This window comes from Azolla caroliniana, unplaced genomic scaffold (genome assembly GCF_043228905.1).
Source record: "Azolla caroliniana isolate FFs.n. ecotype wild unplaced genomic scaffold, voAzoCaro1.0.p SCAF_11, whole genome shotgun sequence".
Lineage (NCBI taxonomy): Eukaryota > Viridiplantae > Streptophyta > Polypodiopsida > Salviniales > Salviniaceae > Azolla > Azolla caroliniana.
Window position 1 is genome coordinate 10,252,135 of NW_028230446.1, and position 23,948 is coordinate 10,276,082.

A 23,948-nucleotide genomic window follows, 5' to 3' on the forward strand; every position below is an offset into this window, starting at 1 on the left:
TCGTTGGTCAACTTTCTTAGCCGACTATGACTTTGAAATTGTCTTTTGGTCGGGGGCACAAAACATGAAGGTTGATGGTCTTTCACGATGGTCAGATTTTGAGTTGAGCCCAAGGGATGATGCCTATGCTCAACAATCTCAATGTTTTCTTAAACCAGATCAATTCCAACTCTTCGCCACATGCATGCTCCATGACGACTCTTTGCTTGAGGAGATAGCCAAAGCACTTCCCACTGACAAATTCGCCAACGCAATTCAGGAAGGTCTTATTAATCCGTCTAAATCCATGAACAAGGAAGACCGTTACCGCTTCAAATTCAAGGGGGGATTTCTTTACCGAGACCAACTCTTATATGTTCCGGAGGGCCGATGTCGAACTCAAGTTCTCCAAAAGTGTCATGATGACCCCTTGACTGGTCATTTTGGCGTTACAAAGACACTCGAATGAATCTCACGAGGATATTGGTGGCCTCAACCATGGAAGTTCATCAAGGAATTCATCAAGACATGTGATACTTGTGCTAGATCCAAAGTCGTCCACCATAGGCCATATGGGTTGCTCCAACCACTTCCCATTCCCAACCAGCGTTGGGCATCAATTTCCATGGATTTCATCATTGACTTGCCTCTTGTCCACGGATATGACACAGTGCTTGTCATGGTAGATCGGTTTACAAAGATGGCTCATTTTGCCCCTTGTGCAAAGACTATTTCAGCAGAAGCAACAACCGATCTATTTTTAAAGAATGTGGTGCGGCTTCATGGGGTCCCAGATGATGTCACCTCAGATCGCGGACCCCACTTTGTCTCTCATTTTTGGCGGCGGCTCCTTCAAACATTGGGCACAATAGTGAATTTATCTTCGTCCTATCATCCTCAACAAATGGCCAAACAGAGCGGGTGAACCAAATTCTTGAGCAATACTTTCTCTCAGGAACAATACTAAGACAGAGAAGTATTGTCAAGAACAGTACTAAGACAGAGAAGGAATTAGTACTAAAAGATGAGGATTAGTACTAAGGGAGGTGTAGAACTCTCGAGTGAGTGAGAGAGAATGATGATAACAAAAGATATATATTATGTTAAGAGAATATGGGTGAAAGCATGCGAGTGGAAACAATTAGCTATGCAAAAAGCTACCATTGATAAACTAGCTATGCAAAAAGCTACCATTGAAAATAGTAGAGAGTTTTAATTATATAAATGAGCACCATAAATGTGCAACATAAACGTGCAACATAAATTGATATGTGCACCATAAATTATATATTGAATTCCTAGGTCCATTATGCATGATCCTTTGCCACATCACGTGGGCCATCTTTGGTTGAGTATTCTGGCTTAGATTACTACCACTGTTGCTAAACCCTATTGAGTCCACTCCATTGCTGCCATTCTTCACTCAGTTATCGGCACTGTGTGGTCCAAGTATCATCTGCCACTGTTCGATCCGACAAAGTTCACTCCTCCATTGCCGCCATTCTGCACTCAGTTGCCGCCATTGTTTAGTCCAAGCATCATCTGCCAAGTTCACTTCTCCATTGCCGCCACTATACACTCAGTTGCCGCTACTGTGAAGGTCGTATATTGCTGCCACTTTTCGATCTGACGGAGTTAACTCCTTCTCCACTCCCACCATTCTACTCTTAGTTGTCGTCACTGTGTGTTCCAAGCATCATTTGCCATAGTTCGATCCGACGGAATTCACTCTTCCATTGCCATCATTCTACACTCAGTTGCCGCCATTGTTCGGTCCTGGATTGTCAAAAATTGTTCGATCAAACGGAGTTCACTCCTCCACTGCCACCATTCTACACTTAGTTGCTGCCACTATTCGGCCCTGGATTACCGCCATTGTTTGGTCTTGGATTTGAATAACTATTCTGTCTATTGCTTATCTTGTGTATTGCAGAATATTTTTGTGTATTGTTGTTGCCGATAGCCATCTTTAATACGTGTCTTTTTTTCGGGAAAATTAGAGTTTAAACCCATCAAGCCAAATGGAAGGGGAAGGAGGGTGTTTAGAATTACCCCTCAATGATCATTAGGATAAGGATGACGCTATCAAGACACAACAAGAGATACGAAAGTATTGGGTAGAAAAGAAAACAAAACATCGCCAATTGTTGAAGGATACGAAAGCCACACTCACTAAAGGTAAAGATAGTATTGGTTGGGATATAGATCTAAATATCACTGAGAATGGAAGTAATGAGACTACTATTATAGAAAGAAAGGTTGTAGACTATTTCAATGTTCAAACCAAGCACATCAGCAATGAAGACAAGAAGGTAGTACTTTATGGAACATTAAATGATTCGTCAATAAAGGAGTTAGTTGATTGTGATGGTCTTAATGCAAACATAACATCTACACTAGTAAATAATCTCCGTAATAGTTTCGTATCCATGAGTAGGTCAGAAGATGATCTTGTCTTAAAAAGGTCTAGTCTAATGATGTTACTTAATAGTGATGTTGACGATATTAACATCAGTGTGCCATCTAAGGTAATTGGTGTTATTAGAAAATGTGTGTACAATACATTGAACCGGATAGTTTCCTCGGGTGAAGGAACTAGTCTGCTAAAGCTAACAACAAGATGTAAGCCAATGACACCCATAACATCAGAAATCAAGGATATAATCACAATATTTTGGACTAATGAGAGTAGGGTTTCACCCAATAAGAAGGATTTATGCAGGAAACGTGTTGGAAGGAGTCAATACGAGGAGCATCCCATTCATCTTCTTGATGTACCTCAGGTATTTACATTTATCTCAACATTTGTTTTGACTTTTGAGCTTAGTTAGTTAGCTTATTAGCTACCTCTGAATATGACCATACCTGAATAGGTAATTACCTACCTCAGAATATGACCATAGCTAACTAGCTACCAGTAATAGCTAATTAGCTACCAAAATAGTTAATTAGCTCCCTAAGTATATCGAACATAGCTATTTAGCTACCAGAATAACTAGTTAGCTATCATTCATAGCTATTTAGCTACCACAATAGCTAATTAGCTGGTTATGACTATAGCTAATTAGCTACCAGAATTGTTAATCCCCTAATGGAATAGCTACTGTACTAAACTATGGTAGTAGGTAATTAGCTATTGTACTAAACTATGGTAGTAGCTAATTACCTACTGTATTAAACTATGGTAGTAGCTAATTAGCTACTATATTAAACTATGGTAGTCGCTAATTAGCTACTCATCTAAAGTATAGTAGTAGCTAATTAGCTACCACTTAGCTAATTAGCTACTCAACTAAAGTATGGTAGTAGCTAATTAGCTAAACACTTAGCTAGTTAGCTACTCAACTAAAGTATGGTAGTAGCTAATTAACTACCACTTAGCTAATTAACTACTCAACTAAAGTATGGAAGAAGCTAATTAGCTACCAGTTAGCTAATTAGCGACTCAGCTAAAGTATGGTCCTAGCTAATTAGCTATCACTTAGCTAATTAGCGACTTAGGTAAAGTATGGTAGTAGCTAATTAGCCACTATAACTAAAGTATGGTAGTAGCTAATTAGCTAAGTGGTAGCTAAATAGCTACTAAGCTAAAGTATGCTAGTACCTAATTAACAACTCAGCTAAAGTATGGTAGTAGCTAATTAGCTACTCAACTGAAGTATGGTAGTAGCTAATTAGCTACCAGTTAGCTAATTAGCGACTCATCTAAAGTATGGTAGTAGCTAATTAGCTACCACTTAACTATTTAATTATTGTACTAAACTATGGTAGTAGCTAATTAGCTACTCAGCTAAAGTATGCTAGTAGCTAATTAGCTACCACTTAGATAATTAGCTACCACTTAGATAATTAGCTACTCAACTAAAGTATGGTAGTAGCTAATTAGCTACCAGTTAGCTAATTAGCGACTCAACTAAAGTATGGTACTAACTAATTAGCCACTATAACTAAAGTATGGTAGTAGCTAATTAGCTACTTAACTAATTAGTTACTCTACTAAAGTATGGTAGTAGCTAATTAGCTACCACTTAGCGAATTAGCTACTGTACTAAATTATGGTAGTAGCTAATTAGCTATTCAGCTAAAGTATGGTAGTAGCTAATAAGCTAAGTGGTAGGTAATTAGCTACTGTACTAAACTATGGTAGTCGCTAATTAGCTACCACTTAGCTAATTAGCTACTGTACTAAACTATGGTAGTCGCTAATTAGCTACCACTTAGCTAATTAACTACTGTACTACACTATGGTAGTAGCTAATTAGCTACCACTTAGCTAATTAGCTACTGTACTAAACTATGGTAGTAGCTAATTAGCTACCATTTAACTAATTAGCTATTGTATTAAACTATGGTGATAGGGTGTTTTAGACAAAGGGTAATCTTACACTATATGAGGGCTTGACCAAACCGGTTAGATGGAGTTGTGACTCATAATATATTATATAGATCAAGGTATCTACGAATTAGAGAGAGAGACTCAAGAAATTAAGAAAAAAGCTAGAGAAGATGAGAAAGAGATAAGATTGTTATGATATTCTAATATCAAGACAATACAAAGGAGATAAACTCCACGTTCAACTAAGAAACCAAAGACCTTCTTACTACCAATCACTCAAACCCACAATTAAGACCCTTCCTCTTCCACTAAGACCCTTCTTCCTAATGCTCCTCCTCCTCTATTAGGATCCCCTCCGTCCACTAAGACCTTCCTTCCTAATCCTCCTCCTTTATTAGGATCCCCTCCTTCCACTAAGACCTTTCTCTATTATAATTTTCTTCTTCTTCCTCGTTCACACTATTTTTAGAAGCTTGTTATCTCCTATTTTTAGCTAAGACCCAGCGAAGGAGTTATGACCATTCATTTTTTACTATTCTTTATGGTCCGCTTTTTCTCTTTTTACTTTTCTCTTGATCTCTTACTTTTACTTTTGACTTCTTCCTAAGGTCTTGGTTCGTGTTCTTAGCTTCCAAATGTGAATTATCCATACTTTATATTCTTCTAATGTTCAATGGCTTAGATTCTAAAAACACTTTCACATTTAGCCCTCCCCCCTGCTTGTTGAGTGAACCATTTATGGTGAACTGAAAAGAAAAAAGAAAAAGAATCTCCTGCACCTTATAGGAGGCTATAGACAATGAAAGAGTACAAATACTAAAAATATAACAAATTATTGTGTGGGAAAAAACCCCCGTTACGTTGTAGGGAAAAAATCTCACACTTCTAGACATACACACACACACATTGACAATTGCCATCACCATCGCCATCTTTCTCCTTGTCAACACAAGGAAAGAGGTTACAACAACGATTATGTCTTTGTCAAATCTCCAAACACAAGTAGGTTCATGGGATACATAACTCTTGATAGAAGTAAGCATGTCAACATATGAATGAATCTTTCGAGCGAGTGAACCTTTTGCGCAAATACCTTCAAAGCTTCGAGACTTGTTGGAATGATCATCTTTTGAATTACGTTGATATTTGAATCATCCACATCTTCTTGGCACAACACATTGTCCACACTACCTTGTTTTGTATAAATGACCATTTGATTTACAATCTCATCTCGGAAAGGAAGTGAAATTTGATCTCATTTGGTCGAATCATTCAAGGGTTTGAAATTGATCTCATTCTTCGTTGGAACCAAAACCATAGGTGACACACACTTCAAATCCTCCATCTTATAATTGAAATTGTCTTGCAACAATGTTTTGAACTTTTCTATAACACCCAATTGCCAAAAGTTAGGGAAAATTGGGATACTTTTCTTGATGTTGATGTGGTATTTGTTGTGAGCTTCTTCTCGTATTCTCAAACACTCGATGACCACATCCTCCACTATACCTGTGCAATTCACCACTCCACCATCTGCTACAACCACCCTTGCCGAAGATGACCTATGAATAGGAATTCCCACTTTGTTTACCACAAATTCGGAAATCAAGCTTACCCTAGCACCACTATCAACCAAGACATCTTTGATGTGAAACCCTTTGATGGAGACGAGGATGGTTGGTCGTATGTCCTTTCGATCTTCTACTCCCACGATTCCCACATAATTCACGGTCTTCTGACTTTGGCGAATACTTGCAAGTCGGCCCCACTCCTTTCGTAATGTGGGAGATAATTGGAGAAATTGTGGCCATGTTATCCTTGGTCCACTCGATATCAATTCATGCTTCCGATTGAAAGCTTCTACACCTTCTCCCATAGGAATATCCTCCATCTTTATCTTCCTTTCGGAGTGTCTCCTTCTCAATTTCTCCTCTTCCTCATTCTCCTTAGACTTCTTCTTTTGTCTCGAGGCACTAGATTCTCCATCAACTTCTTTCTCCTTTTGCGAGGCCCTTGTCCTTTTCACAGGAGCTACTTCACAAGCATTATCACTATCATCAATAAAATTAAGAAGATTCACATTATGAGGAATTGTAGGAACCTGAGCCATAGGTAGTGTTATGGCTTCGCCTCCTTCGAATCCATTGTTGATAGGTCGTTGTCCATTCCTTTGCACTTGATACATGCCTCTTTGTTGTCGATGAGGACATCTTGTTGAGATGTGTCCCTCCTCTTGACAAGAATAACAAATTTCACCTTGATTCCCTCTAGAACCACCACCATCTGGAAGGAAGAGAGAAAGAAGATACATAAATCCAAGTCTACAAAGATATATGGATAACAACATAACCACACTACATGAATAGGCAAGAAAAACACCACAAGAAGTAGACCCCCTCTTCCACCACTTTACTCTTCTTGCTTTATATGAAGTTCTCCTCTACTAGATAAGTTTCCCTTGTTTTCTTTTCCATGCTTTTTTTAGAGATTTTCCATCTCTTATTCTTAGCTATGACACAACGATCTTCTAATCGTCATATCTCCCTTATCCAAGCTCCAAAAATCTATGGATAGCTCTCTTCATAAGCTTTCTAAATTTGAACATGATATTTGGCGTCGAAACGAATGAGTTATGAGCGTTCGTTTCAGACTATCTTTTGGTGGCCCGCGTTTTTCTTCTTTTACTTTTCTCCATGTATCTTGCTTTTAGTTTGACTTATCCTCAAGACCTTGATTCGTGTTCTTACCCTCTGGATGTGAATGCACCATACCTTATATTCCTGTAGACTTCAATACCTTGAATTCTAAAAACATTTTCACATTTAGCCCTCCCCCTTGTATCTTGGTGAACCATTTATGGTGAACCCTAAGCTACTAATAAAACCAAAGATTCTCCTTCGCCTTATTCATGGCTATAGACAAAGAAGGAGAGAATAAATAAAAAGGAAACAAATTATGTGAGTAAAAAACCCCGCTAGTCGATAGGAAAAACCTCACACTTCTAAACACACACACACATATTGACAATTGTCATCACCATCTTTGTCCTTGTCAACACAAAGAAAGAGGTTACAACAATTAGTATATCTTCATCAACTTTCCAAACACAAGTAGGTCCATGCGATACATAACTCTTGATAGAAGTAACCATGTCAACATATGAATAAATCTTTCAAGCGAGCGAACCTTCTGCACAAACACATTCAAAGCTTTGAGACTTTTCGGAGTTGTCACCTTTTGAATTGCTTTGATCTTTGATTCCACGTGAATTCCTTTTTGGCACATGACATTCTCCACACTAGCTTGTTTTTTATGTTTGACCATTTCATCTATAATCTCATCTCGAAAAGGAAGCAAAAATAGATCTTGTCTCATTGAATCATTCAAGGGTTGGAAGTTGATGTCTTTCTCCTTTGGAACCACAACAATAGGTGATATACACTTCAAATCCTCCATATGATAAATGAAACTCTCTTGTAACAATGCTTTATGATCTTTCTTTTGCACAACCTTAGATTCTTGAAGAGTTTGGGCAATTGGTACCTTCAACTTGGTAAGGTCTTTGAAGCAATCTTCTCCTTTTATATGTGAATAGACTTTTATGAATAACTTTGGAAACTTAGAAAAAAGAGAAATAAACCTTAGATCCTCTTCTCCTTGTACATCGTTTGAAATCATCTTCTTTTCCCTCTTTAGGGTGATAATACTTTTCTCTTCAATGACTTCTTCTTCCTCCTTAGACACCATGTGGAATGATTTGTTTTCCCTATCCCACGAAGATTCATCAATTGTTACGCTTTCCTCTTCTTGCTTGCCATTGTGGATAGATGATTCCTTCTCCTTTATACATTTGATTAGTTGTGGTGAATCCTTTGATGGTGATAAGTTCATGATACTCCAATCATGCATTACAAGTAATTCTCTTGGCTCTTGATCAAATCGTTGTTGAAGAGTTTATGCCCACATAACTTTGTTGCTAATCAATGCAAATCCAAAACACAAATCTTGCACGAACACCTTCATGCACTGCAACTTGGCACTTACCAATGCTTCCTTACACGCATTGATCTCAAAAAGCCAATCTCCAGCTATCACTTCCAGGTTACCTTCTTCATCTTGCAACTCCCTTGTGGGTACTTCACCATCAACAACTTTTTCTGTCATATCTTCCATTTCATCTTGCACATTTTCATCATCAACCACCATATCGCTTGTTGTATCAATAATGTCCTCAACATGATGTACATTGGCATCACCATCCATAGAATTGCTTCTCATAAGAATCTCCTTGGATTCGTCTTTCACATCATCATTCTTTATATCATGGTTGTCCTCATGAACTATATGGGGGAACTCCACATTCCTCACCTCTTCTTCTTTGTCTTTGGAATCACCTTCATAGACCTAATTATAACTCCAAAAATTAGAATAATGATATGAGGGAATCTGTTGAATCGGACATTGCAAGTATGTTGGTTGTTGTCTCATGACCGATCCACAATTATTATAGCATGAATTTATGTAATATGACATCGATACTCCATATGCTTCACTGAATAACAACTTCTTCAATTGTTGATCATAACTTTGACATACTCGAAGCAAATCATGGAAAGACCTTGGGTACTTCATATGCACTTCATATTGAAAATATGGATCTATCCTTGCTTTGAATCTTTGCATCTTCAGGTATACATCTTCAATGCCTCCAACAAGTCGAATCCAAGTGGACCATACATCCAAAAACGTCTTCTCATAATCAAGGTAGCACATTGATGAAACCATACACAATTGGAAAAGTTCTCTTCGTAGATCTATCGCATCGCGAACTCCATAACTTGCCATCAGTTTGATGATGAATCGGTAGATCCAACCATCAATGAGTGGACGACCGTTCCTCCCCTTATACGGAAAGGATTGACTCTCCCTGGAGCGCCAAAATGATAGGGTGTTTTAGACAAAGGGTAATCTTACACTATATGAGGGCTTGACCAAATTGGTTAGATGGAGTTGTGCTCATAATATATTATATAGATCAAGGTATCTACGAATTATAGAGAGAGACTCAAGAAATTAAGAAAAAAGCTAGAGAAGATGAGAAAGAGATAAGATTGTTATGATATTCCAATATCAAGACAATACAAAGGAGATAAACTCCACATTCAACTAAGAAACCAAAGATCTTCTTACTAGCAATCACTCAAACCCACAATTAAGACCCTTCCTCTTCCACTAAGACCCTTCTTCCTAATCCTCCTCCTCCTCTATTAGGATCCCCTCCTTCCACTAAGACCTTTCTTCCTAATCCTTCTCCTCTATTAGGATCCCCTCCTTCCACCAAGACCTTCCTTCCTAATCCTCCTCCTTCTCTATTAGGATCCCCTCCTTCAACTAAGACCTTTCTCTATTATAATTTTCTTCTTCTTCCTCCCCGTTCACGCTATTTTTAGAAGCTTGTTATCTCCTATTTTTAGCTAAGACCCAACGACCTCCTATTTTTAGTGATTTAAAATGCTAAAAATAGCTCTCTGTACAAGATTTCTAACCCATATTTAAACATAATATTTGGGTGAAAAATGAAGGAGTTATGACCATTCCTTTGTTACTGTTTTTTATGGTCCACTTTTTCTCTTTTTACTTTTCTCTTGGTCTCTTACTTTTACTTTTGACTTCTTCCTAAGGTCTTGGTTCGTGTTCTTAGCCTCCAAATGTGAATTATCCATACTTTATATTCTTCTAATGTTCAATGGCTTAGATTCTAAAAACACTTTCACATATGGTAGTAGCTAATTAGCTAAGTGGTAGCTAATTAGCTACTCAACTAAAGTATCGTAGTAGCTAACTAGCTACTGTACTAAACTATGGTAGTAGCTAATTAGCTACTGCTTAGCCATAGAGATCATTAGTATGTCCATTTTATTACACAGGTCGATTTATTTATTAGGTTTAGGCAAATGCATCCAAATATCAAAGTTCAACTATGAACATTCGAGTCTCTTAAGCCATACTTTGTGAGACACTTGAAGGATCGATACACATGTTTTTGCATTTACCATGTACAAATGGGTTTTCTCAAGGACTCTGTTAATCTACTATGTCACCATAGGGCCTCCCTAACAAATGCAGTTTGTACTTGTGTGTGCCCAATTTGTCGATCGAGCCCGCATGAGCACTGTAAATCATTTAGGCATGTTATCTCTTCCATGAGTTGTCTTTTAGATTCAGTATTGTGTCCAACAGAAACTGAGGCCATCTTCCACAGTCATAAATGTGTCATGGGTTTATGTCAAGATTGTGGCCCTAGTAGATTTAGGTGATGTCCAAATGAATTGAGTAGTGAAATACTAATCTCTGTCAAGTTATTTGAGTCTGTTGACACCAATTTCGAAGGAAAGGTGTGTAAAGAAAGGATCTTGTTAGGAAGTTGCTTAAACCAAGGGATTTGGCGTCTCTACTTGTAGTATCTCGAGGAAAGTTCATTAAACAAAACTTCATTTATTCATGGCAAGCCCATCAGTTTAAGAATTGCATATCTGATTTTCCAAATGATGTAGTAGACTCAGTAGTAGATTTCATAGAGAATTATACTTTCAAACAGCAGAATGAAATTCAATCTATGCATTGGTGTTCCGCGCAGGTAACTATTTTTGTGCACATAACATATTTTCGAGTTTCAGGTGATGTTAAAAAAGTAATTCATTTCTTTATTTCTGATGATAAGAAGCATGATACCTTGTTCGTCTAACATTGTTTAAACTTACATTGGCAATGGTTATTAGCTAAACGTTTGGAGCTTACTCAACGTTGGGTCTGGTCTGATGGAGCTGCGTCAAAAATCAAGGCTAGACGTCCATTTTATTTTGTGGGCAGGTATCCTTCTATAATAGGTTTGGAGATGAGATGGAATTTTTTTGGGTCTTGCCATGGTAAAGGTGAACATGATGGTGCAGGTGTTGTTATAAAGCGGGCACTTACCCATGAACAACTAAAGGCAGATGGTGTGCAGATGAATTGTGCATCACATGTAGTTGAATTTTTAAGAGCTAATATGTCAACGAGTGCAACTGGTGTTTATTCCTCGCAGGTCCGAGATATCAAACTTGAATTTTGGGAAGTGAAGATAGATGAAGTAAATAGGGAGAAGACCTGGGAGTGCCAAGGAATTCCCGAATTGCGATCTCTCCATGTTGTTCGCGGTTATTCTAGGTTGGATTGTCATTGTATTGCGGTTAGAGAATTAACTTGTTTTTGCTTCCATTGTGTGCAAGGAAATTGGAGGTATTGTTGAAACAAAGCATATATTCAGAATTGGGAGTATCATACATTGAACAATATGGAAGCAGTTGATGGAGAAACATAAAAGAATGCTGACTTCACATATCAAGGACGCGGAGATACTCTGAGTGATGTCTTAAATGTTGGGGATAATTTTGTTGTAAATGCAAAAGAAGGCAATTCATAGGGTGCTGATTTTTATATATTGAAGTGCACAGTTAGTAAACAGTGTGTAACGCAGAATATATTAGATGCTTGGGGAAATGTTGTATCTACCGGGACATTCTACATCAAAGGTATTTTTTATGCAAGACTAGATGATTACGATTATGTGTATAGGCTATTAGAAGACAAACCAGTGGCGTACATGTACTCTCATTTGGTCAGGTGCATCAATGTCCCAATGTCGCAATACAATAGTTGCTCAGGTTTATACATAGTTAGTGCTAATGTGTATTAATGTATTTACAACAGTATGCCATGGAATTTGTAGCTACAAGTAGTAATTACCAGTTTTCAAACAAAGCAAATGTATTGCAAATAAATAGTTTAATGGACCTGTTTGGGAGTTTTTATTATTATATACAATCTACATTTTGTGCTTCTTTCTCAACAAAATCGTGTGTCATTTTTATATACAGTCTTCTTTCTTATATATAGTTTAATAACATCATTTAGGGTTCTTCTTTCTGAGATACAGATTTACTCAAGTGAACCATGTACAAGTTAAAATAGTTTGCATAATTTTAAGAAAAAGCACTATCATGAAATCAGCAATCCTGAACATACTCTTAAAATTACACAGTAGATAAGTTACTCAAAACAAGCTATTTAATTCTTCATTGATTAAGTGGTAGCAAATTACATATTTATAACATCCCATTGCCAATGTCTTGAAATCGCCTATAAACAGCTAAGCTCTTGCTGGTCAGTGGAACTTCTCTACATATATGATCTACATACCGAGCTCGGTATGGAGTCCACAACCATGTAGCTAGTTGGCAGCTCAATGTTTTCACCAAATAGTGTTAAGGTATTTCATCGGGTAGAATGAGACAACATCTGCGAATGTTGAAGTAATGTCGGAAATGTTCTGTATCCAGAATCAACGTATTGTCGAGATTATAATCTGGCCAAGTGTCCCACAAATCAGAAAGTCTTTTGAATCTTGCAACATCATTCTGCTCACAATTCTCCTGTGTCCACTGACCCTTAAAATGTTGTCGCCACTTCGGGAAGAATCTTTCTACACACTTCCACACATCTGTACGTGGTTTTTCGCTCCAAATAAACAAATCAAAGTATTGCACAACCCACTCTAGAAATTGATTTGCGTCCCTCCTTGGTGTCATATATCGCACACTCATCAGGCCTTTATCAAGCTCCAAGATCAAGGCTCTTCTGTTGACTTCTAATGGTTTCGGTTTCCATTCCTATAACTGAGCCTCCGTTACACCAATTACTGGTAGCACACGATCAATTTCAATCAACTCAGGTTCTGTCGGCACAATTGGTGTCCTTTTCCTCTTCAAACCCTTGGTCGACTGTGTTATAGCCGACTTCACATTCTGGTGCTCCTGTGTTGTCGACTTAGTCATTAGCTCAGTGCATGTAGATATCGATCTGGTCGATATCATCCCACTGGTATCACATGCTGCATCTACCTGCAAAATCAGATCATCTGTGCAACATGTTGCAGCTACCTGCAAAATCAGATCATCTGTGCAACATGCTTGATCAACTTGCGTGACCAGATCATTTGTGTTAGTTGCTACATCTACTTTCAAGATGTGGCCCTCTAAACACACAACAACATCAATAGTTTCCACACTGCCAAATAGATCATAGTAAAACTTCATAAAACCCTAAGAAAATCGCTAACAATCATATCCCACTAATAAGTATTTCACTCCAATTCAAGAGCCCCTTGATGGAGTAACTGGTCTTGTCCCCGATCGTGGCCCCTTCTTCAGCCTTTTTCTAGCCGGTTGCCCATTTAGCCTTGCTTCTTTGACCCATTGCGCAAGTGTGTCCTCCTCCAAAAACCTTTACATCACCTCAACAACGGCTTGCAGGTCAGCCACATCTTGCACTAGCTTTTCCAGTACAGTGGGATCTTAAGACTGGCGTTGAACCGATTTGGTTCAAAATAATGCCTTGTGCCTCTTTTTATAGTGTTCTTAGGAGTACTCCGGAAGTTTCTAGAATGTTCCAAAGAAATCTGGAATATACATCAATTTCCTATAGTAAAACTTAAATGAAAATAATATCTTTCGTATTACAACATATAGTCTAATGGTCAAGAGCTCGACCCATGTAACATAAGGTCATACGTTCGAGTCTTGCCATATCATGACACTATCCCTCTCTTTAAAACGACGAGTGTCACAAGTTGTTTTGGATTGAGGACCCAGTTTGTCTGGATATTGACGATGGAAGTCTTCAAGAAGAGCATGAGCATTGGTCACATTCTCTATTGGTTCCCAAGTACGCTCGTTGGGACTATATCCTAGCCAGTCGACTAAATAGTAGAGCTTGTTGTGAGCAATCTTAGAATCGAGGATGGCGGCAACCTCGTACTCAGGTCCATCTTCAAGTTAGATCGAGGGTGGAGGTTGTTTAATATGACCTGGGATGGTGCTATCTTGATAGGGTTCGAAGAGAGAACTATGAAACACATGATGTATCTAAAGTTGTGGAGGTAGATCGAGACAAAAAGCAACATCATTCATTTTTCCAATAATACGGAAAGGACCTAATCGCCAATAATCCAACTTCTCGCATGGGCGAGTAGTCTTGATGTGTCATCTTAGTAGCCATACCCAATCTCCAATGTTAAAACTGGATCGAAGCCGATGACAATCTGCGTAAACCTTGTGTGTTTGTTGAGCTTGATGTAGATGAGCAAATAAATCCGCTTGTATCTTGCGTAACCGCTCCAAACGATCCTTTGTACAAGAATTAGTGGGTACCTCTAGGGTTTCAAATACACACCACCGGGGGTGACAACCCGTATAAGCATAAAATGGTGTAACCTTTGTCGATGAGTGGACAGAGTTATTATATACGCAAATTCGGCGAAGTGGATAATATTAGCCCAGTCATCTTGATGATAGCTTAGAAAGCACCGAAGATACTGCTCCAGCATTTGATTTGTTCATTTTGCTTGGTCGTCTCTTGCGGGTGGTAGCCAGAGCAAAGGTTACAAGTGACCTTGAGCATTTTAATGAGGTGCTTCAAGAATTTCGAGACGAACTGGCATCCACGGTCTTTGATGATACTATCAGGAAGGCCATGATGCCGACATACTTCACGCTGTCGTGAAGATTTTCGGCAATAGTGTGAAAATCCCATAAAATGTACGAAATCGAGTATGAATCACATAGTACAATAATTGTGAAGATAACATTTTAAATAGATTTAATATCTAAGTACAAAATGATGGAGGTTCCGAATGCACTTTATTACATGAGAAACGGACAACTAAATGTCAAGATATGAGGGTATAAAGTTTGTGAAAGGAAAAGAGAAAATTGTGAGATATCCCACATAGGCATGACAAATACAGCTCTCATCATATATAAGGTGGAGCAAAAGATATTATCTTTGTGTCTATGTGTGGGCCATAGAGAGTTCAAGGTAACTTGAACTAAGAGTGGAGGTGGGCTAGCTACTCCTAAAGGGTTTTTGGCCAACCAAAACCGAACCGGCGAGGCACCGGTAACCGACGGCATCCGGCGACGCACCAGTAACCGACGACATTCGGCGACGCACGGTTCGCCCGGCGACTAGATAAATATATATATAAATATATATACATATTTACATATACAAGGAGGGCAAGTAAGGATTCAAACCTTGCACCTCCAAGTTAGGAGTCAATTGGATTACCATTAAGCCATGCTATTTAGTTCAAATTATATTTCTATCATTGTACTTTTACATGTAAATTCTCATACATGAGAGCTAAAATGAGTGACATGGTTATCATGCACCACATGTAATACTTAAGCGCCAATTGGCAAACATGCAATTTATGCATGTCTTGTACCCTCACATGCATCATATGCATGAGAGCATCTATAAAAGAGGGAAGGGGGAGGAGAAAAAACACGGTTTTTTTTATGAAAATTAAGAGGAAGAAATTCGTTATCAAATTGATCGTGTAACTTGTTTCTTAAATCTAAAGTTAAAAGTTCAATCAATCTCTCTCAATCGTGTAATCTCAACTTCTCTCTTTCCCAATCTATCTTAAGTACTTTCTCGCTAAAGCTTGCGCCAAAGCTTGTACCAACTTTGAATCCTTCTGGTCCAGAACCCCGGCGGTTCCGCCTCACGATCCGCGCGTAGTGACGGATCTTCACGACATAATTAAGTGGTGAACCCGATGTGAAAGAGGCGGTAGGAAGGATCAAGTCGAGATTAATACTTGGAGATGGCGTCCTCAAGCAACCAAGCGGGAGAGCTCGAAAGGATGATGCTAATCGTCGAGCAAATGATGAGATCTCGGGACAACGACGCGAGCGTGGAGAAGGTTGTCGATCGTGTCATAGAGCTCGAGGGCCAATTCGATGGAAGGAACGTTACGAAGTTCCTTGATGCATATAGAAGGGAGATGAATCAGAGGGACGTGTCCGAGGCACGTCAAATCGCAAGCTTCAAGAGAGTTGTCGCCAACAACATCCGAAGACGCGTCATCGAGCTTCAAGAAGGTAAGACAACATGGTCCGAGTTCAAGAAAACGATACTAGCGGAGTTCGTGACTGAAGACTCAACGAGGATGACTCGACATGCCCTGATGAAGTGGATAGAGAAGAAGAATAAGAAGATGAGCGTCTCGAGGGTGTACGACGAATTCGACCAGATGTTTAGTCGTCTCCCCAATACGGACCAAGTGTTGCTTGAAGAGGACAAGACTTTGTACTTCTTGAAGGCCATGGACATAAAGGATAGACGGGAGTTGGGGACTCTTCTCGAAGATGATACCCAAGCAAATGGGCTTGTAGCGGACTAGATCGCGGTGAAGCGGGCATGCAATAGGCTCGACAAGCGTCGCCAATGGGTTGATGACACCGACTTGACGGGACCGACTACCACGGAGAAAGCAAGACCGCCGAAAGTAGCTGAGCCGCTGATACAAAGTAACGTGGAAGAAAAGAAGATTGATGACGACATCATTGAAGAGTTAGCGAAGAAGTTCGAGAAGGTCACGCTAGCCAACATGAATCGTCGGGGCCCTAAAGGAAAAGAACCCTTTAGATGCGTGTGGTGCGATAGCATGGACCACATGAGAAGGGATTGTGCGAGCCTTCGAGAGGCGATTCGACAAAATATCGTATGCATAGAGGACAACATGATCTACTCAAGCGAGACTAGAAGACCCCTACGGGTGAATTTCGGAAGAGGAGGAATGAAGAGATCTATGGAGGATGCCGATGCGACTCATGTGGATGCGATGCACTATGCTGCGTTGGCTGGAATAAGAGTCGGGAAAGACAAGACTGAAGCTGCTAGAGCGGAAGTAAAGTTTTGGACTTCCGTTCTCGAATATGAGAAGAAGGGAAAAATCACATCAAACGAGGTAGAGCTTGCGGACCGAAGCGTGCAAAGCATAACCGGGTGGTCGGATCCGGTGGACGACAACACCATACTCGCAGAGGTGATGTGCAACAACCACGAGGTGTTCGTCGAAGAAAAGAGAAAGAGAATAGAAGAGCAAGGCCCATCAAAAAGACATGAAACAAGGAACGCGAAAAAGAAGGACGATGCGGAGACGAGTCGACCTTCACAAACGGAGGAACGAGAATCAAGTCGAAAAGGGGAGCCGAGCATACGAGTTGAAGAAACGGTTCGGCCCGTGAAGGTTGGTGTCGAAGACCCCGCTCGGAGGACTAGGACTATACCTACCTATAAGCTAAGGTCGGACATAGAGCAGACGACGGACCTAAAGAAGATTCTCGAAGAACGAGTTCTTGATAGCCACGTAACTTTGTCCTTGAGGGAATTGCTTGGCATTACGAAGAAGGAGTTCCATGACACGATCGTGGACCTTGTAAAGAGAAAGAGACAACAATCGGACGAGGAAGAAGAGAAGCCGCAAAAAGCAAAAACGAATGCCATAACGATGGCAAGAGACGAAATTGATGAAGATATGGTGGACAGCCACTACACTCGACCTCATTGGGCACGAGCGACAACGGAGACGCCGGTAAAGATCGGGGAGAAGAAAGAGACCGTCGTAGCCTTGATCGACCACGGCTCGGAGATCAACCTCATGTCAACCGACTTCTACAAAAAGGGAAGATGGCCAATCAATACAAACCACGGATGGAAGATCCGCGCGGCAACAAAGTCTACGGAGGACTTGTACGGAGCTTGTCCCAATGTCAAAGTCACGATCGGGGATGTGGAGATGGATCAACACTTCTTCGTACAAGAATCGGCGTTGCATCCTGTCATCCTAGGGCAACCTTATATCACATCATCTCGGATGGAGACCAAAGTGTTCGATAATGGAGCAGCCTTCGCACGAATAAAGAGTCTTGACAACCAAAGATCGGTCCAATTCCTAACAGTGCGAGCCAATCATGAAAGGAATCGAGATAGTCTCGGAGGCGAATCCTCGGATTTTTAGAGCGGACTATTGAAGCATGGGGCACAAATAGTCCGAGCAATCACAAGACCCCACAAGAAAGAAGAGTGCGTGGATTGCAAGGAGAAGCAACATGTGTCACACCTAGTGGCGCATGTAAACTAGTACTACCCGACAAGAAGCACAAACGCCGGATACAAGAATTCGAGAAGATGCTGAAAGAAGAAAACATAATAGAAGAAGGAGAGTTTGTGACTCATATTATGGAAGAAGCCTCATTTAACGACACCATCGGCGAAATCGAGGACGTCGTGGACTTGAGCTATCTTCACAATCAACGCGTGATTTCGGTTAACTCCGTCAACATGTACGCTATCATCGATGAATACCGTCATGGCATCTCGATGAAGGAAGCTGACATCAACACGAAATATAAAACGGTGGATAAGAAGATCAAGCCAGTTGCGGTTCCGCTATCGGAAGATAGCTGGCAAAAGATGAAGGAAGTCGCTAACGATCCAAGCTGAAGAGATCCGAAGGAGATAGGTCATGTCTTCACCAAAGAGACGAAGGGGAAGCTACGAGTTGGAAAGGAGGATTTCCTTCTCCCTGAAGAGGAGCGAATGTTTCGCGATATGCTTGAGAGACATGGGAAGGCTTTCGCATTCTTCCCACGAGAAATCGGATGCGCCGACCCAAAGGTTATAGAGCCGATGGTGATCTTCACGGTGCCTCATGTGCCTTGGAATTTGAAACCGATACCGGTTCCGAGAGCACACCTTCCGAAGCTGATCGAGCTCTTAAAGGAGAAGGTGAGTATGGGAATTCTAGAACCGTCGAATGCTCCTTATTCCAATAGGTGGTTCACGGTGCCGAAGAAGAATGGATCATTGCGATTCATCCAAGATCTTCAACCCATCAACAAGGTGACAATTCGAAATGCCGGAATCGGTCCGAGCGTGGACGAATTTGCCGAAGCGTTTGCGGGCCGGTCCATCTACTCCATTGGCGATCTCTACTCCGGATATGACCAATTCCAATTGGCGATCGACAGTCGGGACATTACAACCATGAGGACTCCAATCGGGCTTGTGCGGATGTGTACCTTACCCCAAGGCGCAACGAACTCGGTGGCTCATATGGTGAATGCCATGAATAAAGTCTTGAAGGATTGCATTCCGGACATCACGATGTCATTCTTGGATGATATTCCGATAAAAGGATGTTTGGGTGAGGAGAAAGATGAATCGAAAGATAAGGAAGGTTTTAGAAAGTTCGTTGCGGATCATATGAAAGATTGCGAGAAGGTGCTTCAAAGGCTCGAAGATGCAAATTTGACATTTTCGGGAGAAAAATCCGCATTCGGGCAACCGGAGATCTTGGTGGTAGGTCACTTGTGTGGAGCATACGACCGGAAGCCCTCGCCATCCAAAGTGAACGCATTCCAAGACATGAAAGAAGAATGCGAAAACCAAACGGAGGTTCGAAGGTTCCTTGGAGCGTGCGCGTTTTATCATATATGGATTCCTCACTACGCTCATGTCGCCGAACCGTTATATGGACTATTAAAGAAAATAATAAAGTTTGAATGGCGAGACGAGCACACAAAGGCGATGCGAAGATTAAAGAAACTGCTTCTTGAAGCTCCGGCACTAAGGAAGGCCGACTATGCCGAAGGGAAACCAATTTACGTGACCGTAGATACGAGCCCAACCGGAATCGGGTGGGTCATCAATCAAGAAGGTGAAGATAATGCGCGATATGCCGTCCGGTTCGGAGCAAAGGTTCTCAGCGAACGGCAACAAAGATATGCCCAAGTCAAGCGGGAACTTTGGGGTATTGTGTCGGCAGTGAAGACGGACAAAGATTACCTGATCGGGTCAGAAGTGATAATAGAGACAGATTGTCTCCCAATTCTCGGAATGGTCTCGGGATGTGCGACCCCAGATCTTGCTATGCTAAGGTGGATCGCCTACATCAAGTCTTTAAACCCAGAGATCCGTCACATTGCAGGGAAGAAGAACGCCATGGCTGACATGCTGTCGGGGGCAAGATTTTCAAACGGAAGTAACATGGTTTCGGAAGATGAAGATGTCACCCTCGACTTCTTCAAGATGGCTCGATTGTCGGCGGAAGACCAGGACACGCAAACCCTCCACGCCTTCAACGAGAACGAGTATGAAGGAGAGTGGTTACTCATCGGTAGATTCCTAAGAACATTGACGACAAATGCTTCGTTGACAAAGGAGGAGGCCCTACGAATCCAAAAGAAAGCTTACCGATACTTCTTGAAGGGAGGATTCCTTTGGCGACATCCAAAAAGAAGGACAGGAATACCACGACGAGTGGTGGTAAAGAAAGAAGAGCAAGAGACGCTGATGACCGAATTCCACGAGAGTGCTTGGGCAGGTCATAGAGGAACATGGGCGACGTTCGAAAAGTTGAAGGAGAAGTACTGGTGGCCAAGCATCTACAAAGATGTACTCCATTTCGTGTCCACATGCGAAACTTGCCAAGTATATTCAAATATACGTCATCATGATGAGTTAAAGCCGACATACACACTCACCATACACTTCAAATGGATGGTGGATTTGGTCTCGATGCCAATGGGAGTGGGACAAATGAAGTACTTAGCGCTGGCAAGGGAAAACTTGACAAATCAAGTGGAAGGACGAGCCTTGACAAATAAGACGATTTCAGCCATTTGCAAATTTCTACTTGAAGAGGTTGTTTGCTGATATGGATGTGTAGGGAAGATAGTGGCCGACCGAGGGGAGTTGGACACGCACGAAGCGACGGAGCTCTTCGAAAGACTAGGCGTGAAGCTCTCCCTCACGACTGCCTACAATCCGGAAGCAAATGGGAAGATCGAGCAAGGGCATGGACCTATCGTTAAAGCCATCGTACGGACATGCAACGGTCGAGTCGGGAATTGGCCACGATTATTACCCTATGCCTTGTGGGCCGATAGAACGACACATAGCTCGGTGACAGGGTATATGCCGATGGAGCTTATGTATGGACAAAAGCCGATTATGCCCATCGAAAGGACGATCGCCTCATGGGTAGCGATACCGTGGGAGAACGAGATGAGCCGAGAAGAGTTATTAGCGGCGCGGATAAGGCAACTTGAAAGAAGACCTGAAGATTTAGAAAAAGCGCGAAAGATGATGAAGGCAGCCCGAGTAAAGAACAAAGTTCGGTTTGACAACACGCATCGACTTCGTCCCAAGAAGATTGAAGAAGGGGATTGGGTTTTGGTTTATGACAGCACCCTTGACAATCAACACAGTACAACAAGGAAGTTCTCAAGAAGATGGTTCGGGCCGTATGTGGTGACAAGTGCCAACGATAATGCCACATACCACCTTGCGGAACTAGACGGATCAAGGTTGGCCGTACCCATTGCGGGAAAAAGAGTAAAGCTTTTCAAGAAAAGACAAGACAAGGATCCTGACCTCGATTACCTCGACGATGAACATAATAGACTGGATGAAAATGAAGACATGGAGAAACCTAATTGATCATCGTAGCCGAAATCTCACTTCCTCTCTTCTTGGCACGTACCGGAGGACGTGCGGTTTGGTGGGGGTGGATGTCGTGAAGATTTTCAGCAATAGTGTGAAAATCCCATAAAACGTACGAAATCAAGTATGAATCACATAGTACAATAATTGTGAAGATAACATTTTAAATAGATTTAATATCTAAGTACAAAATGATGGAGGTTTCGAATGCACTTTATTACATGAGAAATAGACAACTAAATGTCAAGATATGAGGGTATAAGTTTGTGAAAGGAAAAGAGAAAATTGTGAGATATCCCAGATAGGCACGACAAATACAGCTCTCATCATATATAAGGTGGAGCAAAAGATATTATCTTTGTGTCTATGTGTGGAGCATAGAGAGTTCAAGGTAACTTGAACTAAGAGTGGAGGTGGGCTAGCTACTCCTAAAGGGTTTTGGCGAACCAAAACTGGACCGGCGAGGCACCGGTAACCGACGGCATCCGGCGACGGCACCGGTATCCGGCAAGGCACCGGTAACCGACGGCATCCGGCGACGCACCGGTAACCTACGGCATCCGGCGAACCGCCGTCCGGCGACTAGATAAATATATATATAAATATATATACATATTTACATATACAAGGAGGGCAAGTAAGGATTCGAACCTTGCACCTCCAAGTTAGGAGTCAATTGGCTTACCATTAAGCCATGCTATTTAGTTCAAATTTTATTTCTATCATTGTACTTTTACATGTAAATTCTCATACATGAGAGCTAAAATGAGTGACATGGTTATCATGCACCACATGTAATACTTAAACGCCAAATGGCAAACATGCAATTTATACATGTCTTGTACCCTCACATGCATCATATGCATGAGAGCATCTATAAAAGAGGGAAGGGGGAGGAGGAAAAACACGGTTTTTTTTATGAAAATTAAGAGGAAGAAATTCGTTATCAAATTGATCGTGTAACTTGTTTCTTAAATCTAAAGTTAAAAGTTCAATCAATCTCTCTCAATCGTGTAATCTCAACTTCTCTCTTTCCCAATCTATCTTAAGTACTTTCTCGCTAAAGCTTGCGCCAAAGCTTGTACCAACTTTGAATCCTTCCGGTCCAGAACCCCGGCGGTTCCGCCTCACGATCCGCACGTAGTGACGGATCTTCACGACAACGCATGATAGTTTTAGCGGTTTTCTCACTGGATATTTCCTTAGTACATGGCAAGAAATGGGCCATCTTCGTATATCGATCTACTAATTTTAAGATCGCATCGAATCCCTTAGAGACCGGAAGATCTGTGATGAAATCTAGAGCAATGAATTGCCACGGCTTGCTTGGAATTGGTAATGTTTCTAATAAACCATATAGTGCCTTGGCATTTCTGCTTTGCAACATGTATCACAAGTCCGAACAAAATCTTCGGCAAATTGTCGCATATGGGGTCACCAAAATGATCATTGTACTAAAGCTAATGTTTAGTACTACCAAAATGCCCAACTGTATATGTGTCATGACAGTTTTGGACTACTCGAAGGCGACAACAACCATTAAGAACATACAAGAGTTTCTTAAAGAATAGCAATCCATCATGACATTCGAATTGTTGATAGTCCGTACCTAGTTGTTGCAACTATGAACAAGATGCTCGAGAGGGATCAATATGTGCTAGAATGGCTTGGGTGAAAGCATCTGTCTTCAAGTCCTCACGTATGGTATCGATAACGTGGGATTACTTGCTTTTGGTTATCGAAAGCAGGCTCACCAGGACGCGGTGCTAGATACGAGTCCCGTGATAATGCATTAGCCTTCCCTTGTTGCTTCCCCGGACGATATGTAATTTTGAAGTCGGAACGAGTGAGGAATTGGGACCACCGAACTTGACGTCGATTTAACACACGAGCATTCTGAAAGTAGGCAAGATTTTTGTGAGCACTGAATATGGTGACTTGATGAGAAGATCCCTCTAGAAATTGCCTCCATTGCGTAATAGAGTCCACTATTGCCAATAGCTCCTTATCATGAATTTCATAGTTGATTTCGGCGGCATCAAAATTGCGTGAGTGGAAAGCCACAGGATGGAGCTTTTCATCATTGCCTTGTTGTGACAAAATGCTACCCAAGGCGAAATCTGATGCATCTGCTTCGATGATGAATGGTTTTTCCGAATCAACATGAGCCAGAATAGGAGCTGATGTAAATGCCTTCTTAAGACTCTCAAAAGCTATGTCTGCTTCTTCACACCAA